The sequence below is a fragment of the Hyperolius riggenbachi genome, chromosome 6, assembly GCF_040937935.1.
Source record: "Hyperolius riggenbachi isolate aHypRig1 chromosome 6, aHypRig1.pri, whole genome shotgun sequence".
Taxonomy (NCBI): Eukaryota; Metazoa; Chordata; class Amphibia; order Anura; family Hyperoliidae; genus Hyperolius; species Hyperolius riggenbachi.
This window is the reverse complement of record NC_090651.1, coordinates 319,577,907-319,595,930: the sequence shown is the minus strand read 5'-3', so window position 1 is coordinate 319,595,930 and position 18,024 is coordinate 319,577,907. Positions and strand designations below refer to the sequence as shown.

Genomic DNA, 18,024 nt, shown 5'->3' with positions numbered 1-18,024 from the left:
GTGGCTGGCAGCTTGGCGCAGAGTGCAGCGTAGCGTTCCCAGGTGTCCCCCGGGGATCCAGGCACAGGACCTCCCGGGACAGAGCTGCAGGGGATGCCAGGCCACACCACAAGAAGCCGCAAGGCCAGATTCCCTGTGTGCTTCACTTAAAGAGGACCTGTAGGGAAAATAACAGAATGAATAAAATTGCTTTATAGATTATTTAGTCCGTGTTTGCCCATTTTAAAATCTTTCCTTTCCCTGATTAACACCTTTAGTTGTGCCAGGTGATCTGTACGGAATGTTTGTTACTGAAAGTGCAATGCACAGAGGGAGATATTGCTTGCTTGGCACTAGAAAGTCCAGAGCTTAGAGTAAGGGCCTGCCAGAGTTAAGCAGGTGTTCCACTGCCGGCTCACTTAGGCCACCTTCCCACAGGGGGCTCACAGTGTACCCAGCATCAACTAGCTGGATGGCAACCACCTGTCAGTTGTTACCTGCAGCAGTTTTGAATGGCGCAGTTGATAACCGTATGTCAACCAGCAACCCCAACTGCTAACTGAGTGGAGGTCAGTCAGTGGCTGCTGGGCGGCTGAAGCGTGCGGTATCCACACAGCACATCTGCCTGGCTAATCTAGCCTCTATTAGCTCGGCCTGTCACTGAGATCATATTTTACATGAATCAGGAGGCCTCAAGTCACTTATTAAATCGCATTATTTCTTTTTTTAGCAGGAAAAAAAATAAACCGCTTTCCTTGAGATGAATGACTAAAATTGCTGCGGAGCTCTGGCTCCCAGTGTGTGAGCATCATCACTACTCCAGCCTATTAAAGCAGAAATCTGGGCAGCCATCCAATCACATATACAGATAGTTAGAGCCTATCTCTGGGCACTGATCTAAGTATACCATCTGACAGCTTTGTAAGCAGGCTGCCCAAACGGTACCTTTAATGTGTCAGAGGCGGCTTCTGTGGTTTAGAATCCTCATCTAAGATCTTGGCTTTTGATGTGAAGCAGTTCAGCTGTAAGGGATAACAGCAGGCCCTATGGGAACAGCAACATGTGTGAGTTTCAAGAAACAGCTGGTGATGGGCCTGCCGATCCCGTCTTTACAACTGATTTATCAAAACGCTTTTCTACGCAGACGAAAAACAAACTCTGCTTTTAAAGAGGAACTGTAACCAAGATAACATAAGGAATAAAATTGCTTATTTTTATTTATTTTTACAATATAAATCTCTTCCCGAATGCCCATAGGTGGCAGAAAGTGGGCGCTTGCATGCATGTATGTTCACAAGCGCCACCCCCGGCACCCACAGGTGCATCCCGATCTTTTGCTCTGCAAAACTGATTGTTTCAAAATGTCTATTTTGCACTGAAAAGTTTCTGAATTCTTACTATTATTTCAGTGTTCTCACCAGAAATTTTTTTCCAGCTGGGTGGCATTTAATAGTAGCCGGGTGGCATGAAAAAGTAGCCGGGTGGGGCGAGATGAGAGAATGCAGGGCTGGTGCTTCTGTGTGCCACTCTGCTTACAGCATAGGAGGAAGTGAGCCGATGACAGCCAGGTGCTCACCAAAACTAGCCGGGTGGAACACCCGTCTAAAAGAGCCTGGGGAGAACACTGATTATTTATTCTTCTTTATAAAGCACCAGCAGCAGGGTTCAATATGGACTATGGAGGTGCTAGATTGTCCACTGGTAGAGCATATAGGAGGCTCTAATCTTGATATGATGAGGAGTATAGTCAGGGGAGTATTGACAAATCATATGGGCTCCCAGCAAAACTTAAATGGGGCTCTAAACAGGCACATCTCTTTCCCTATGGTGACTCCACAATCAGGAAGCTCATCTACCAGGAATGCTGTATAACTAGTGTGGCCACCATGAATCCCTTCACCACAACATCGGCTGTGGGGGTGGGGCCCTGGTATTGAAAGGAGATGGGGTAAGAAGTTGAAGCCCCCACACAGCACTGGGCCCCCCTACAGGGTCTACTTCCTCCTATAGTTATGCCCCTGAATACTGTGAGCGGATAGACTTCAGCGTGCTCAACTAGGAAATTTGTAAAGGTGGCCATACTTTCAGGGCTGGATTCCTGGAAAGGCCACAAAGGCCCGGGTCTTGGGCGGCTGCAGCCCATGGGGGCACCTAGACATGGAAAATATGAGTTGCTACATATGAATGAGGAGGCTGATATAGGGAACACGGGGGGGGGGGGGGGTAAGGGAAACTGATGCTCAAGGGAGTTTTCATTAAAGGATACTCGAGGCGACATGTGACATGATAAGATAGACATGTGTATGTACAGTGCCTAGCACACAAATAACTATGCTGTGTTCCTTTTTTACTTTCTCTGCCTGGAAGAGTTAAATATCAGGTATGTAAGTGGCTGACTCAGTCCTGACTCAGACAGGAAGTGACTACAGTGTGACCCTTACGGATAAGAAATTCCCCTTTTATTTTTTTCTTGCTCTCAGATGCCATTTTCTGCTAGGAAAGTGTTTTATAGTTGGAATTTCTTATCACTCCTGTCTGAGTCAGGAGTGAGTCAGCCACTTACATACCTGATATTTAACTCTTTCAGGCAGAGAAAGAAAAAAAGGAACACGGCATAGTTATTTGTGTGCTTGGCACTGTACACACACATGTCTATCTCATCATGCCACATGTCACTTCGGGTATCCTTTAAAGAAAGGGGTTGCTGTACATGGATAGTAGACATGGAAGAGGGGGCTGCGCATGGCATGGGGGGGGGGCACTGCTGCACAAGAAGGGGGAGACACAACATACTTGGCCTAGGGGCATGAGAAGTTTAAATGCATCCTTGCATACATTCACCAATTTTCTCATTTGATTCCTTGCAGATTCGATTCATCTGGAAATTGATTCCCCAAAATGTCAGATTGATTTTGACTAAAAATCGATTGAAATTATTAATCTGACAGTACGAAAAAATATATTCTTTTCAGAAAGGAATCGATTGTTGTGGAGCATTGGGCGGAAATCAAAAATGCGTGGCTGGCTTTACACTTCCTACTACTCAAAGCCTATTTTTCAAGTATTTGTGCAGAGTTCTGCTTTAAATTAGACTGAGCATGTCGAGCGGATCCAGCCGCCTTTCCCACAGAAAGTGACAGGCGCTCGCTGGCTTGTTTTCTGACCGACGGGAAGACGAGTGATGATTCGGCACAATGTTACACAGTACGATGCACAAACTAAACGCCATGCCTAATGCTTGACTTCCTCAAACGACCCTGACACGTCCTCTCCCTCATATATTCTGAATAGGGAAGCTGGCTCAGCACTGCAGATAATCATTACTGATACCACCATGTCCGGAGCTGCCAAACTTCCTCCTTCTGACTGAGGCTGTGTGACCTTTGTGGCCACTGATGGTCAGAGAGTGACTCCTCTGATCTGGAGAAACATCATTACAAGGCGTTTAGGTGGCCACACACCATACAATTTTTTAAATATCTGTTCAATTTAAGAATTGCAATCAATTTTTCTGACTGATTGTAACATTTCAAAAATATGACCAATGTACCACACACCTATGTTCAATTTTTTCCTCAATTATGATAAAAAATGATTGGAAACTCAGAGAAAATTGCTAGGGGGTGTATATTAATAAATTAACAATCCATCACACACCATACAATCTTTAGTAGAAATTGAAGAGAAATATCTGGCATTCCGGATCGATTTAAATCGAAAAAAACGGGAAATCCGATCGGATTTTTCAGTCGAATGAAAAAAAAGCTTTCGATTTTTTCGAGAGATACGATCGTTTTTATCGAAGTACTGTAAAATCGGATCATTTTATTGTATCGTGTGTGGCCACCTTTAGAGTGCTGGAGTTACAGGTTAGCTGAATCTTTCCTGTTTCCCAATTCTAGTTTTATCTTAAGATCATTTGACGTGATACAAACATCTTAAAGAGGATCTCCAAGTTTACCGAAAAGTGTAATGTCTTTGATAATAGCTTAGGTGTTATTTCAGGAGAAGATGTCAGTGCAGTGAAACGTTGGCTACAGTTTTGTACCTGACCTACCTGCCGTTATACATACACATAAAATACTATTCCCCCTCTGTGGCTTAACAGACCCAACGCTGAAACACCCTCCCATAAAGAATCCCCCTTTATGTCAATTCAATCTGATTGGATTGGTTAGGAGACTTTTGTCCATTAGTGGTCCCAAACGATCATTTTCGATCGTTCATACAAAGAAACGTTCATAAGCAATTGTTCGGCAGTTGTTCATAAGCAATTGTATCATTAGTGGCCACCTTTAGCTTTTCCAAAGAGAAAGTCCCCAGATACTCAATTAAAGCCAAGCTGGGACTTTAATGAACATAATAGTTAGATCCTTACTTCGGAAGGTAGGGAGAAACCTCTGAAGTGCCTCCAATCCTTCATGGCCACTCTGCAGAAGGCCTGACCTTCTTCATCTTCAGGGACACGCTCCTGTCCTTGAACAAGCTTGACCACACTGCAGAGGTGGACTGATGGCCTGTGCAGTAGCACAGAGCTGCATGTCGATGGAGGAAGAAATGAGCGGCAATGTGCTACTGCTGAGGTGTGAGCCGCCTCTCACCTGTGCAGTGCAGTTACGCTTATACACGGACAAGAGTGGGGCCATCCAAACCTATTTGACAAGTCATATAAGTTAAAGAGACACTGAAGCGAAAAAATATATATGATATAATGAATTGGTTGTGTACTATGAATAATTACTAGAAGATTAGCAGCAAAGAAAATATTCTCATATTTTTATTTTCAGGTATATAGTGTTTTTTCTAACATTGCATCATCCTATAATATGTGCAGATTACACAACACTCAGCATTCAAAATGAGTCTTTCAGAGCAGTCTGTGAAGTAATGAACTCTCCTCTAGCAGAGGAAAAGTAAACAGTTCAATTACAGTTGAGATAATAAAAGTCAGATAACAGCCCTCTCCACGACTAAGTTAGTCAGAGAGCTTAATAGCTTTTTTGCATAGAGATAACAACTGGAGTTTCTCAACTCTTCCTGTACTGGAAACAATTAGACTGATGTATCTGATCTTACTGTTTTTTTTCTTAGCTGTACTACACATACAAATCATAATATCATCATTTTTTTTTCGCTTCAGTGTCTCTTTAAGAGGGTCTCAGCGCTAGAATGGCAAGTTTCGAGGGGATGGGGAAGCTTCTGAATTATCCAAAGGTGTCCCTCTACTGAGGTGTCTAATTTTTTGATTTTTAAAAAGTGACAGGTACACTTTAAGAATTCCAGCGTAAAGAAATAGTAAATGTCAGATAGGGAGGACATTTTATGCCACAGTGCGCTTCCCCCAAACAACATAATTAGGCAACATATTACCCCAAATAACATAATTAGGCATCTATACAGTATCATCTAAGAGGTGAGTGAACATAGGACACAGGAGTAGCGAAGGAGGATCCTTCACATCAGGCTTACGATCTAATAGAGGAGAGGACCCTCTCCCTGTATTAAGCTGGCCACTAATGATACAATTTGCTGATCGATCGACTACAAACGATTCTTCATATGAACGATCGTAAATGACTGTTTGGGACCGATAATGGACAAAAAATTCCTAACCAATCCAATCATATTGGTGGAGTCAAACCGAAAATCAAATCAATTTCATTATTCTGATCGGATTGGTTTGAAAACTATAGGTGAAGATGTCAGAAAAAAAACCCTGAGAATTTTTTTAAATATATTTAGTTCTAGTTGCAGCTAAATTGTGTAGAAAATGAGCAACATGGCAGCCACCATAGAGGAAATGCTTTCACAAGTGTTTACATTGTGAGGAAGTTTATCAGAGCTGCTGCAGAGGAAGGGAGGGGGAGGATATTTTAAGTGTTTTGGTTACTGTGAAGGAATATAATAAATATTTTCAAAACTTTCCACCTTCCATATTTATATGATCTATGAAAACACTGGATGGCCGTAGGTAACAGTTTTTCCATTACTTTAAGTTGCGTGTGCAGTGGGAAAGTACGGTGGCTGGTCTGTGATCTATCAGTGTTATAATCCCTATTAGGATATACTGGCTGCATGGAGTTTGTATGGGAAAGTACAGTGGCTGGCTGTCTCTGTCATCTATCAATGTTATAATCCCGGCTAGGAGTTTGTATGTTCTCCTCCTGTTTGTGCGGGTTAGCGCCATTGGCATTTTTTTGCTTTCTACAACCCAAAAATCGGATTGGTAAGATGACTAACTTGTCTCTATCTAGCCTACAGCCTTGTATGTACACTAGAAAAAAGTCAATTGAAATGTCTGACGAAATACAGATTTCACTGTTTGGGACAACAATCTTTGTAAAAAAAATTAGCCAAATGACAACCATGAGCGATATCTGGTTTCCTGCAAATCCAGCTGGCGAATCAACCCAGAGGACTATTAGGCAGATATCATGCAATCGGTTTGTGTGTACCATTCAAATGACATTGAGCATGCGCATATATTGCATGAAATGTCACTTTCCACTTGCTCTTGCAGTTTTCAAACAACATAATCCTTTGCAACATCTCTATGGGCTGCTGCACACCAAGCGTTTTTGGTAGCGTTTTCAGAACTTTTTAAAACTAGGCTAATGTATCTGAATGGGATGGTGCACACCAGCGGTTTGAGGTTTTAAGCAAACCACAAAAGTGGCTCCTGCAGCATTTTTGCGGTTTGCAGATGCGTTTCTGCCTCAATGTAAAGTTTAGAAAAAGCTCGAAAAGCTCAAACCGCTCTGAAAAACGCTAGATCAAATCGGTTTCCAGGCGTTTTTGTTACAGAAGCTGTTCAGTTACAGCTTTACTGTAACAATATATGAAATCTGCTACACAAAAACGCTCCAAAAAATGCTAGGCATTTCTTACTTGTTACATTTGGTTGCTACTAAATAGTACTGCTGTAATGTTTATTTATGCCCACTTCTCACTAGGGGGCAGCGTGAGACAATAACAGAGGACTTCTGCTTTCAGTTTTCTTCTAGCAGAGAGAGAGGTCAAAGAGTTCCAAGAATTTACAGCACAAAGAGTTCTGCTAATTGAAGTCAAAAGCAGTGCAGTTATCTCAAATGAGATATTATCTCAAAAGAGATGTCTACTGAATCTTGGGTTAATGCCTCATACACACAATGCAATTTTCCCATCAGATTGACGGGATCATTTCCAACATGTCCGATCTGCTTCCGATCCAGAAAGGGATCAATTTTGTGCAGTACTGATCTCAAAATCGATCCCTTTATCGATAGAAAAAATTTGGACATGTTGGAAATGATCGATCTGACGGGAGAGCAGCATGGTGTGTATCAGCCTTGATATAATGCTCTGTGAAATGCATATAAAGGGGATTTATTATTTTGTTCCTGTGTAATACGTTTATCTGTGCATAATCACTGCCTAGATTGTTTTTCCTCCTTTTTTCCTGAAAACAAAATGTATCTACTTCACTTTAACATTTGGGGAACATTTTTCTCTAGCGGGAAACAATGTAGTTATATATATTTTTTTGAGATAACATTTGAGCTGATAAGGGAAAAGCATTTCTTGCTTCAATTCCTGTTCACGAATCATGTGTCTGGAGATGAAAAATCAGCAGCACAATTTGTACTTAATAATGCTGACTTACGCAATGTACCCTCATAATTGGAAATCAAAAGAAAAGCTGTGAGTGACTTTCACACTAGGGCCTATCAGCCTCACACAGGCATGCTGGGATAGATGTAGAGAGTACCTGAAGCAACATGTGACATGATCAGAAACACATGTATATGTACAGTACAAAACTTATTAACAACCAGGCTGTTTTACTTGATTTATTTTGCTGTTTGAAATAGTTAATTTCTAGGCATGGAAGTGACAGCTTCTGTCTTGTCAGGAATATAGTAAACATCACTGATAAGCTAATTACAGCCAAAAAAGTTTTCCTGGCAGAATACAACTTCTGAGGGCAGGGAGAGATAAAATACATGAACTATTGACCTTTTTCTAACTCTGGGACACTTAATAGGCTGCCACTGATTAGAGACAGTAAAACATTCAACCTACATTGTAAATGTTTAACCACTTTACCCCCGCACGTATGAATTTCTCCGTCCCTTTTTCCATCCTTTAACCCCCAGGGACGGAGAAATCCGTACTTTCCGCGCTCCCGCCGCTGCCCGAACTCCCGCTTGTAAACACGCCGCCCGCTGCTAGTAAACACGCCGCCACCCGCTCGCCCGGAGATCAATGAACGGGAAAATCCATTCTTGTTCGTTGATCTAAGCCCCGCAATGATCCGCTGCTCTCCGATGGGCAGCACGATCATTGTGAGAAAAAACAAACACTCACAGCCTCCTACTACTTGCAGGTCGCAATACACAAAAAGTTACTGTTACCATCTTGTGGCCAAATAGTAAAACTACACCCTAAGCATTTTTTACATAGAAATAAATTAGTGTTACACAAAAAATTAACTTATTACCTCCCACACTCCCCATTTTTTTTTTTTTTTTTGTAATTAAAAAAAATTCCAAAATTTACAATTAAAAAAATACATAAATAGTTACCTTAGGGACTGAACTTTTTAAATATTTATGTCAAGAGGGTATAACACTGTTACTTTATAAACTATGGGCTTGTAATTAGGGATGGACGCAAAACTGAAAAAAATGCACCTTTATTTCCAAATAAAATATTGCCGCCAAACATTGTGATAGGGACATAATTTAAACGGTTTTATAACCGGGACAAAAGGGCAAATACATTTCATGGGTTTTAATTACAGTAGCATGCATTATTTAAAAACTAAAATGGCCGAAAACTGAAAAATAATTAATTTTTTCCCCACATTTTTCCTATTTTCCCATTAAAACACATTTAGAATAAAATAATTCTTGGCATAATGTCCCACCTAAAGAAAGCCTAATTGGTGGCGGAAAAAACAAGATATAGTTCATTTCATTGCGATAAGTAATGATAAAGTTATAGACGAATGAATGGAAGGAGCGCTGAAAGGTGAAAATTGCTCTGGTGCTCAGGGGGTAAAACCCCTCAGCGGTGAAGTGGTTAAATATAAAATAAGATCCTGGGATACATAAAGTCATTTTTAGGAGTAGGAGGATAAATATAATTGTTTATCTCATTAGTTTATTTTCACATCGGTTTCACTTTAAATCTTTGGGGCCTGTAGGCATGGTAAATCCTAGAGTATAAGCCCTGCTCATCAAAACTTGCCACGCCCCTGTTACATTGGTGGTAAACTGGGCAGCAGTAGGGGCAGTAAAATGCCTGAGCTTCATGTGGCTGGAAGTAGAGGATATAAACGAACGTACAAGGACCTGTACCGCCTGCAATTAGAACAGAATGCTGCTGTCAGATTTTTAACCAACCAGCCTCCCCACTGTCACATTACACCGATTCTTTGCTCACTGCACTGGCTACCAGTAAAATTAAGAATTCTCTTCAAGATTGGACTGTTGACATTCAAATCCCTACACAATGTGAGCCCTGGATACATGAAAGACTTGCTGAAACTGCACCACACCTCTCACAACCTCAGATCAGCAGAATCCATAAACTTGGGTCACTCCCAGAGTGTACCTCAAAACCTTTGAAGCCAGAGCTCTCTGTCATGCTGCACCTACCCTTCGGAATTCCCCACCATACCTGTAACGATTGTGGAACTTTCTCCGTGATCAGCGCACAACGCGTGCGCTGACACGGCGGAAATCCTCCACAAGCGTATATTTGCAGGCACCCAGCAAAAGGTGCTACGCACCCGTAGAGGGAAAATTCCTGTCGGCAGATGGCGCTGGGGAGTGCAGAGGAACCAATCCTCTGTACCTCCACAAATGCCAGACAGGAATTGTACGAAGTGCAGAGCGCAATCGCAAGAGAGGCGATTGCGAATGAGACGAGCAAAGGGACAGGTTGTATGTGTGTGCGCCAACCTAGTCGCCACCCCGCGACAGTGCACACACAACAGCAGATATGAAACAGGAATGCAATCGCGAGAGGTGCGATCGCCAGACGTGACACAAGGCAGATCAGAACAGAATACGAGGTTAGCAAAGGCACAGCAAATCATACAATGAGGAGGTGCAGAAAATAACAAACGCTAGCTAACCGCGAACACCGCACTCATTCGCAACAGTGCACGCGGTTATGCGTGGTCTCCACGTGATAAGCACAATAGAGACAAGCACGCCTAACTAACCATCGACAGACAAACAAGAAACAGAGGACGCGAACGCTTGCTTAACGGTTACCTCACCGAGCCTTCAGCAAGCGGTCGTAGCAGACAAGACAGACACACGAAAACAGGGACAAGCGAGAGATAGGATCCACAGCACTAGCGAAAGTGGCTAGCGCGATCCAGGAAGACAGAACAGAAGCATCCACAGCACTAGCGCGAAAAGTGGCTAGCGCGATCCCAGGAGACAGAACAGAAGGATCCACAGCGCTAGCGAAAAGTGGCTAGCGCGATCCCAGGAGACAAATCAGAAGAGATAGCTGGTAGCAACCGCTGCACCAGCTATACTCCAAGAACAGAGATCAGAACCATTTCCTGTCGACCACCGTTGGGACAGGACAATGGCAACAGAACAAACAAACAGATAAACAATCCTAACTGCACTAGGGAAAACCTGCCTAGCGCAGATTCAGGAATTACTCTAAGCTGATCTTCAAACAGAGAGTAAGGCCACATACACACATCAGACCATAGTCTTTTGAAAATGAAAGATCACAGACCAATCTTACCACCCTTCATGTAGTATGAGATCCATACTCTACACAGTCTTTTCTATGGAGCTGAACTCCACATCAGAAAAAAATCACTGCAAGATGCTGCACACACAGATGCTGTACAGACACAAAAGATCAGTATCTGCAAAAGATCTGTTCCTGCCAAAAATCCATTCCTGCAAATTGCAATGATAGTCTATGAGATCTGCAGATCATCATACACACATGATTTAACTGACATTCATCTGCAGATCAGATCCACCAGGATGGATTTTCAGATCTGCAGATGATTGCTTGATCTGCAGATGAATGTCAGTTAAATCATGTGTGTATGATGATCTGCAGATCTCATAGACTATCATTGCAATTTGCAGGAACAGATTTTTGGCAGGAACAGATCTTTTGCAGATACTGATCTTTTGTGTCTGTACAGCATCTGTGTGTGCAGCATCTTGCAAAGATTTTTTTCTGATGTGGAGTTCAGCTCCATAGAAAAGACTGTGTAGAGTATGGCTCTCATACTACATGAAGGGTGGTAAGATTGGTCTGTGATCTTTCATTTTCCAAAGACCATAGTCTGATGTGTGTATGAGCCTTAAGGCTGACACCCCACCAGGAGTGCATAGGACGAAATCCTTATGACCAGTAGAGTTGGGCCGAACGGTTCGCCGGCGAACGGGGTTCGCGCGAACTTAGGTGGTTCGCGTGCGGGTACCGCACGCGAACCTTTTGCGGAAGAAGTTCGGTTCGCCCCATAATGCACCTGAGGGTCAACTTTGACCCTCTACATCACAGTCAGCAGGCCCAGTGTAGCCAATTAGGCTACACTAGCCCCTGGAGCCCCACCCCCCCCTTATATAAGGCAGGCAGCGGCGGCCATTACGGCCACTCGTGTGCCTGCATTAGTCAGAGTAGGGCGAGCTGCTGCAGACTGTCTCTCAGGGAAAGATTAGTTAGGCTTAACTTCTTCCTGGCTGCATACCTGTTCTGTTCAGTGAGCCCTCAGCCCACTGCATACCTGTACTGTGATCCTGCCACTGCATAGCTGTTCAGTGATCCTGCCACAGCATACCTGTTCTGTTCAGTGAGCCCTCAGCCCACTGCATACCTGTACTGTGATCCTGCCACTGCATAGCTGTTCAGTGATCCTGCCACAGCATACCTGTTCTGTTCAGTGAGCCCTCAGCCCACTGCATACCTGTACTGTGATCCTGCCACTGCATACCTGTTCAGTGATCCTGCCACAGCATACCTGTTCTGTTCAGTGAGCTCTCAGCCCACTGCATACCTGTACTGTGATCCTGCCACTGCATACCTGTTCAGTGATCCTGCCACAGCATACCTGTTCTGTTCAGTGAGCCCTCAGCCCACTGCATACCTGTACTGTGATCCTGCCACTGCATACCTGTTCAGTGATCCTGCCACAGCATACCTGTTCTGTTCAGTGAGCCCTCAGCCCACTGCATACCTGTACTGTGATCCTGCCACTGCATAGCTGTTCAGTGATCCTGCCACAGCATACCTGTTCTGTTCAGTGAGCCCTCAGCCCACTGCATACCTGTACTGTGATCCTGCCACTGCATACCTGTTCAGTGATCCTGCCACAGCATACCTGTTCTGTTCAGTGAGCCCTCAGCCCACTGCATACCTGTACTGTGATCCTGCCACTGCATAGCTGTTCAGTGATCCTGCCACAGCATACCTGTTCTGTTCAGTGAGCCCTCAGCCCACTGCATACCTGTACTGTGATCCTGCCACTGCATACCTGTTCAGTGATCCTGCCACTGCATACCTGTTCAGTGATCCTGCCACAGCATACCTGTTCTGTTCAGTGAGCCCTCAGCCCACTGCATACCTGTACTGTGATCCTGCCACTGCATAGCTGTTCAGTGATCCTGCCACAGCATACCTGTTCTGTTCAGTGAGCCCTCAGCCCACTGCATACCTGTACTGTGATCCTGCCACTGCATACCTGTTCAGTGATCCTGCCACAGCATACCTGTTCTGTTCAGTGAGCCCTCAGCCCACTGCATACCTGTACTGTGATACTGCCACTGCATACCTGTTCAGTGATCCTGCCACAGCATACCTGTTCTGTTCAGTGAGCCCTCAGCCCACTGCATACCTGTACTGTGATCCTGCCACTGCATAGCTGTTCAGTGATCCTGCCACAGCATACCTGTTCTGTTCAGTGAGCCCTCAGCCCACTGCATACCTGTACTGTGATCCTGCCACTGCATAGCTGTTCAGTGATCCTGCCACAGCATACCTGTTCTGTTCAGTGAGCCCCCAGCCCACTGCATACCTGTACTGTGATCCTGCCACTGCATACCTGTTCAGTGATCCTGCCACAGCATACCTGTTCTGTTCAGTGAGCCCTCAGCCCACTGCATACCTGTACTGTGATCCTGCCACTGCATACCTGTTCAGTGATCCTGCCACAGCATACCTGTTCTGTTCAGTGAGCCCTCAGCCCACTGCATACCTGTACTGTGATCCTGCCACTGCATAGCTGTTCAGTGATCCTGCCACAGCATACCTGTTCTGTTCAGTGAGCCCTCAGCCCACTGCATACCTGTACTGTGATCCTGCCACTGCATACCTGTTCAGTGATCCTGCCACTGTATACCTGTTCTGTGAACCCGCCACTGTATACCTGTTCTGTTCAGTGGACCCGCCACTGTATACCTGTTCTGTGAACCCGCCACTGTATACCTGTTCTGTTCAGTGGACCCGCCACTGTATACCTGTTCTGTGAACCCGCCACTGTATACCTGTTCTGTTCAGTGGACCTGCCACTGTATACCTGTTCTGTTCAGTGGACCTGCCACTGTATACCTGTTTAGTGAACACGCCACTGCATACCTGTTGTGTTCAGTGAACCCGCCACTGTATACCTGTACTGTTCAGTGAACCCACCGCATCAGTGCGCATACCTGTGCAGTTAAGTGAACCCACCTACCTACGTGAGTGCACGCAGTGTGATATACCACTCCGTGCATACCCGATATGGACAAAACAGGTAGAGGAAGAGGAAGAGGTAGTGGCAGAGGCAGAGGAAGGCCACCCGGCAGGTCTGCGCGAGGTCGTGTAAATGTAATTTCGTGTGGACCTGGCCCACAGTACAGTGCTCGGAAGAAGGCACGTCCCATCACCTCCCAAGATTGTCAGGACGTGGTTGAGTATTTAGCGACACAGAACACCTCATCTTGCTCAGCCACCAGCGCTACTACTAGCACCACTTCCGCTGCATTTGACACTTCGCAAGAATTATTTAGTGGTGGTGAAATCACTGATGCACAGCCATTGTTACAGCCAGATGAATTTTCACCAGCTCATATGTCTGCGTTACGCGACAACACTATGGATGTAACGTGTAAGGAGGATGAAGGACCTACACATTTGGATTTTTCTGAGGCAAGCGAAGCTGGGCAGGATGATTACGATGATGACGATGATAGGGATCCTCTGTATGTTCCCAATAGAGGAGATGAAGAGGGGGACAGTTCAGAGGGGGAGTCAGAGAGTAGTAGGAGGATAGAAGTTGCTGAAAGAAGCTGGGGCAGCTCTTCGTCAGAAACAGCTGGTGGCAGAGTCCGGCACCATGTATCGCCAGATTCGCCACCTATGTACAGCCAGCCAACTTGCCCTTCAGCATCAGCTGCTGAGGTCCCCATAGTGCCCACATCCCAGGGTGGCTCAGCGGTGTGGAAATTTTTTAATGTGTGTGCCTCAGATCGGACCAAAGCCATCTGTTCGCTCTGCCAACAAAAATTGAGCCGTGGAAAGGCCAACACTCACGTAGGGACAAGTGCCTTACGAAGGCACCTGCAGAAAAGGCACAAACAGCAATGGGATGGCCACCTGAGCAAAAGCAGCAGCAGCACACAAAAGCAAAGTCACCCTCCTTCTCCTCTTCCTCCTTCAGGTGCATCATCTGCTTATGCCGCTCTCTCCCTTGCACCTTCACAGGCACCCTCCTCCACTCCGCCTCTGCCCTTGAGCGGTTCCTGCTCCTCTGCCCACAGCAGCAGTCAGGTGTCCGTGAAGGAAATGTTTGAGCGGAAGAAGCCACTTTTGGCCAGTCACCCCCTTGCCCGGCGTCTGACAGCTGGCGTGGCGGAACTGTTAGCTCGCCAGCTGTTACCATACCGGCTGGTGGACTCTGAGGCCTTCCGTAAATTTGTGGCCATCGGAACACCGCAGTGGAAGATGCCAGGCCGCACTTATTTTTCCAGAAAGGCCATACCCCAACTGCACCGTGAAGTTGAGAGGCAAGTGGTGTCATCTCTTGCGAAGAGCGTTGGGTCAAGGGTACACCTGACCACGGATGCCTGGTCTGCCAAGCACGGGCAGGGCCGCTACATTACCTACACAGCCCATTGGGTGAACCTGGTGGTGAACGATGGCAAGCAGAAAGCGGCGGACCAAATTGTGACACCTCCACGGCTTGCAGGCAGGCCTCCTGCCACCTCCTCTCCTCCTGCTACATGCTCTTCGCTGTCCTCCTCCTCCTCCTTGGCTGAGTGGCAGTTCTCCTCTCCAGCTACACAGCCCCAGCTCCGCAGGGCCTATGCTGCATGCCAGGTACGACGGTGTCACGCCATCTTAGACATGGCTTGTCTCAAAGCGGAGAGTCACACTGGAGCAGCTCTCCTGGCTGCTCTTAAGAAACAGGTGGATGAGTGGCTGACCCCGCACCACCTGGAGATAGGCAACGTGGTGTGCGACAACGGCAGCAATCTGCTTGCCGCTTTGCATATGGGGAAGCTGACACACATACCCTGCATGGCACATGTCATGAATCTGGTGGTTCAAAGATTTGTGGCAAAGTACCCTGGCTTAGCGGATGTCCTGAAGCAGGCCAGGAAGTTCTGTGGGCATTTGAGGCGCTCTTACACAGCCATGGCACGATTTGCAGAAATTCAGCGTAAAAACAACATGCCGGTGAGACGCCTCATTTGCGATAGCCCCACTCGCTGGAACTCGACCCTCCTCATGTTCTCCCGCCTGCTAGAACAGAAGAAAGCCGTCACCCAGTACCTCTACAACTGGAGTAGAACGAAACAGTCTGGGAAGATGGGGATGTTCTGGCCCGACAACTGGACAATGATGAAAAATGCATGCAGGCTCATGCGGCCGTTTGAGGAGGTGACCAACCTGGTGAGCCGCAGTGAGGGCACCATCAGCGACTTAATTCCCTACGCGTACTTCTTGGAGCGTGCTGTGCGTAGAGTGGCGGATGAAGCTGCGAATGAGCGTGACCAGGAACCGTTACGGCAGGAACAGGCATGGGACCAATTTTCATCAGACCCAGCTGTTTCCTCAACACCTGCGGCAGCACAGAGGGGGGAGGAGGAGGAAGAAGAGAGGTCATGTGCAGAAGATGAGTCAGACTCAGAGGATGATGAGCAAGGTGTTTCTTTGGGGGAGGAGGAGGAGGAGGAGGGGACAGCGGCAGGAGAACAACCGCAGCAGGCGTCGCAGGGGGCTTGTGCTGCGCAACCTTCCCGTGGTATTGTTCGCGGCTGGGGGGAGGAGGTTGACTTACCTGACGTCACTGAGGAAGAGCAAGAGGAGATGGAGGGTACTGGATCCGACTTTGTGCAGATGTCGTCTTTTATGCTGTCCTGCCTGTTGAGGGACCCCCGTATAAAAAACCTCAAGGGGAATGAGCTGTACTGGGTGGCCACACTACTAGACCCTCGGTACAGGCACAAAGTGGCGGACCTGTTACCAACTCACCGGAAGGTGGAAAGGATGCAGCACATGCAGAACCAGCTGTCAACTATGCTTTACAATGCCTTTAAGGGTGATGTGACGGCACAACGCCAGCAAGGTACCACTGCCACTAATCCTCCTCCCGTGTCCACGCAGTCAAAGACAGGACGCTCCAGCGATCTCATGGTGATGTCGGACATGCGGACGTTCTTTAGTCCAACGCCTCGCCGTAGCCCTTCCGGATCCACCCTCCACCAACGCCTGGAACGGCAGGTAGCCGACTACCTGGCCTTAAGTGTGGATGTAGACACTGCTGTGAACAGCGATGAGGAACCCTTGAACTACTGGGTGCGCAGGCTTGACCTGTGGCCAGAGCTGTCCCAATTTGCCATCCAACTTCTCTCCTGCCCTGCCGCAAGCGTCCTCTCAGAAAGGACCTTCAGCGCAGCTGGAGGCATTGTCACAGAGAAGAGAAGTCGCCTAAGTCACAAAAGTGTTAAGTACCTCACCTTTATAAAAATGAATGAGGCATGGATCCCGGAGGGCTGCTGCCCGCCCCAAGACTAAGTCAGTCCCCGCACATACAGCATCTCTGCCTGCACGCCGTGTGACTGGCTGCCTGGCCTGCCCCAAGAAGACTAAGTCGCTCCCAGTCCCTCCACACAGCATGTCTGCCTGCAGGCCGCTTCACTACCTTCTCCGCCACCACCAACAGGGTCCGGGACTCCAGGCGGATTGCTGAATTTTTTAGGCCGCTGCTAGCAGCGGCCGCTGTAATAATTTTTCGGGTGCGTGTACATGACTGCCTAATTTTTCTGGCTGCACTGCGGGCAGCTGCAACAACAAAAGAAAAGGCATGAACATGCGCCCATTCCCCTTCGTGATCATTACCTTGCCGTGGTGAAGGGGCTTGCGTATCACAATGGAGCAATGACCGGCGCCTAGATGAGTGTCTCGGGGGGCACACCCACGATAATAAGGTCGTTGCCTCATTGTGGTCAGACCAAATTTGATCAGCTGGACAGTCACTGTTCTGTCATTCAGCTACATCAGCCAGGTGACTGACCATATGGGCTGTAAAGCCACCAAAACCTGCACTCTCGCCATGGTGCGCACCAGTCCAGCACGGCCGTCACTACACAAACAGCTGTTTGCGGTGCGTTACACGATGAGTTTGGTGCGTCAGTGTGAAGCAGTACCTTAATTACACTACCTGATTGATGTATACACATGCAAGATGTTTGAAAGCACTTTAGGCCTGTCATTTAACATTCAATGTGATTTCTGCCCTTAAAACGCTGCTTTGCGTCAAATCCAGATTTTTCCCGGGGACTTTTGGCATGTATCCCACTCCGCCATCCCCCCCTCCAGGTGTTAGACCCCTTGAAACATCTTTTCCATCACTTTTGTGGCCAGCATAATTAATTTTTTTTTCAAACTTCGCATCCCCACTGAAGTCTATTGCGGTTCGCGAACTTTAACGCGAACCGAACCTTTCGCGAAAGTTCGCGAACCCGGTTCGCGAACCGAAAATCGGAGGTTCGGCCCAACTCTAATGACCAGCGAAGCATTGTGGGAAAG

General features: G+C 46.6%; 1 protein-coding gene across 1 annotated transcript in view; it reads left to right on the top strand.

The window, feature by feature from the left end:
* LOC137521716 (tetraspanin-4-like) overlaps positions 1-18,024 on the top strand; it is a 181,149-nt gene that overhangs the window by 68,870 nt on the left and 94,255 nt on the right. The gene's annotated exons all lie outside the window — the stretch shown is intronic.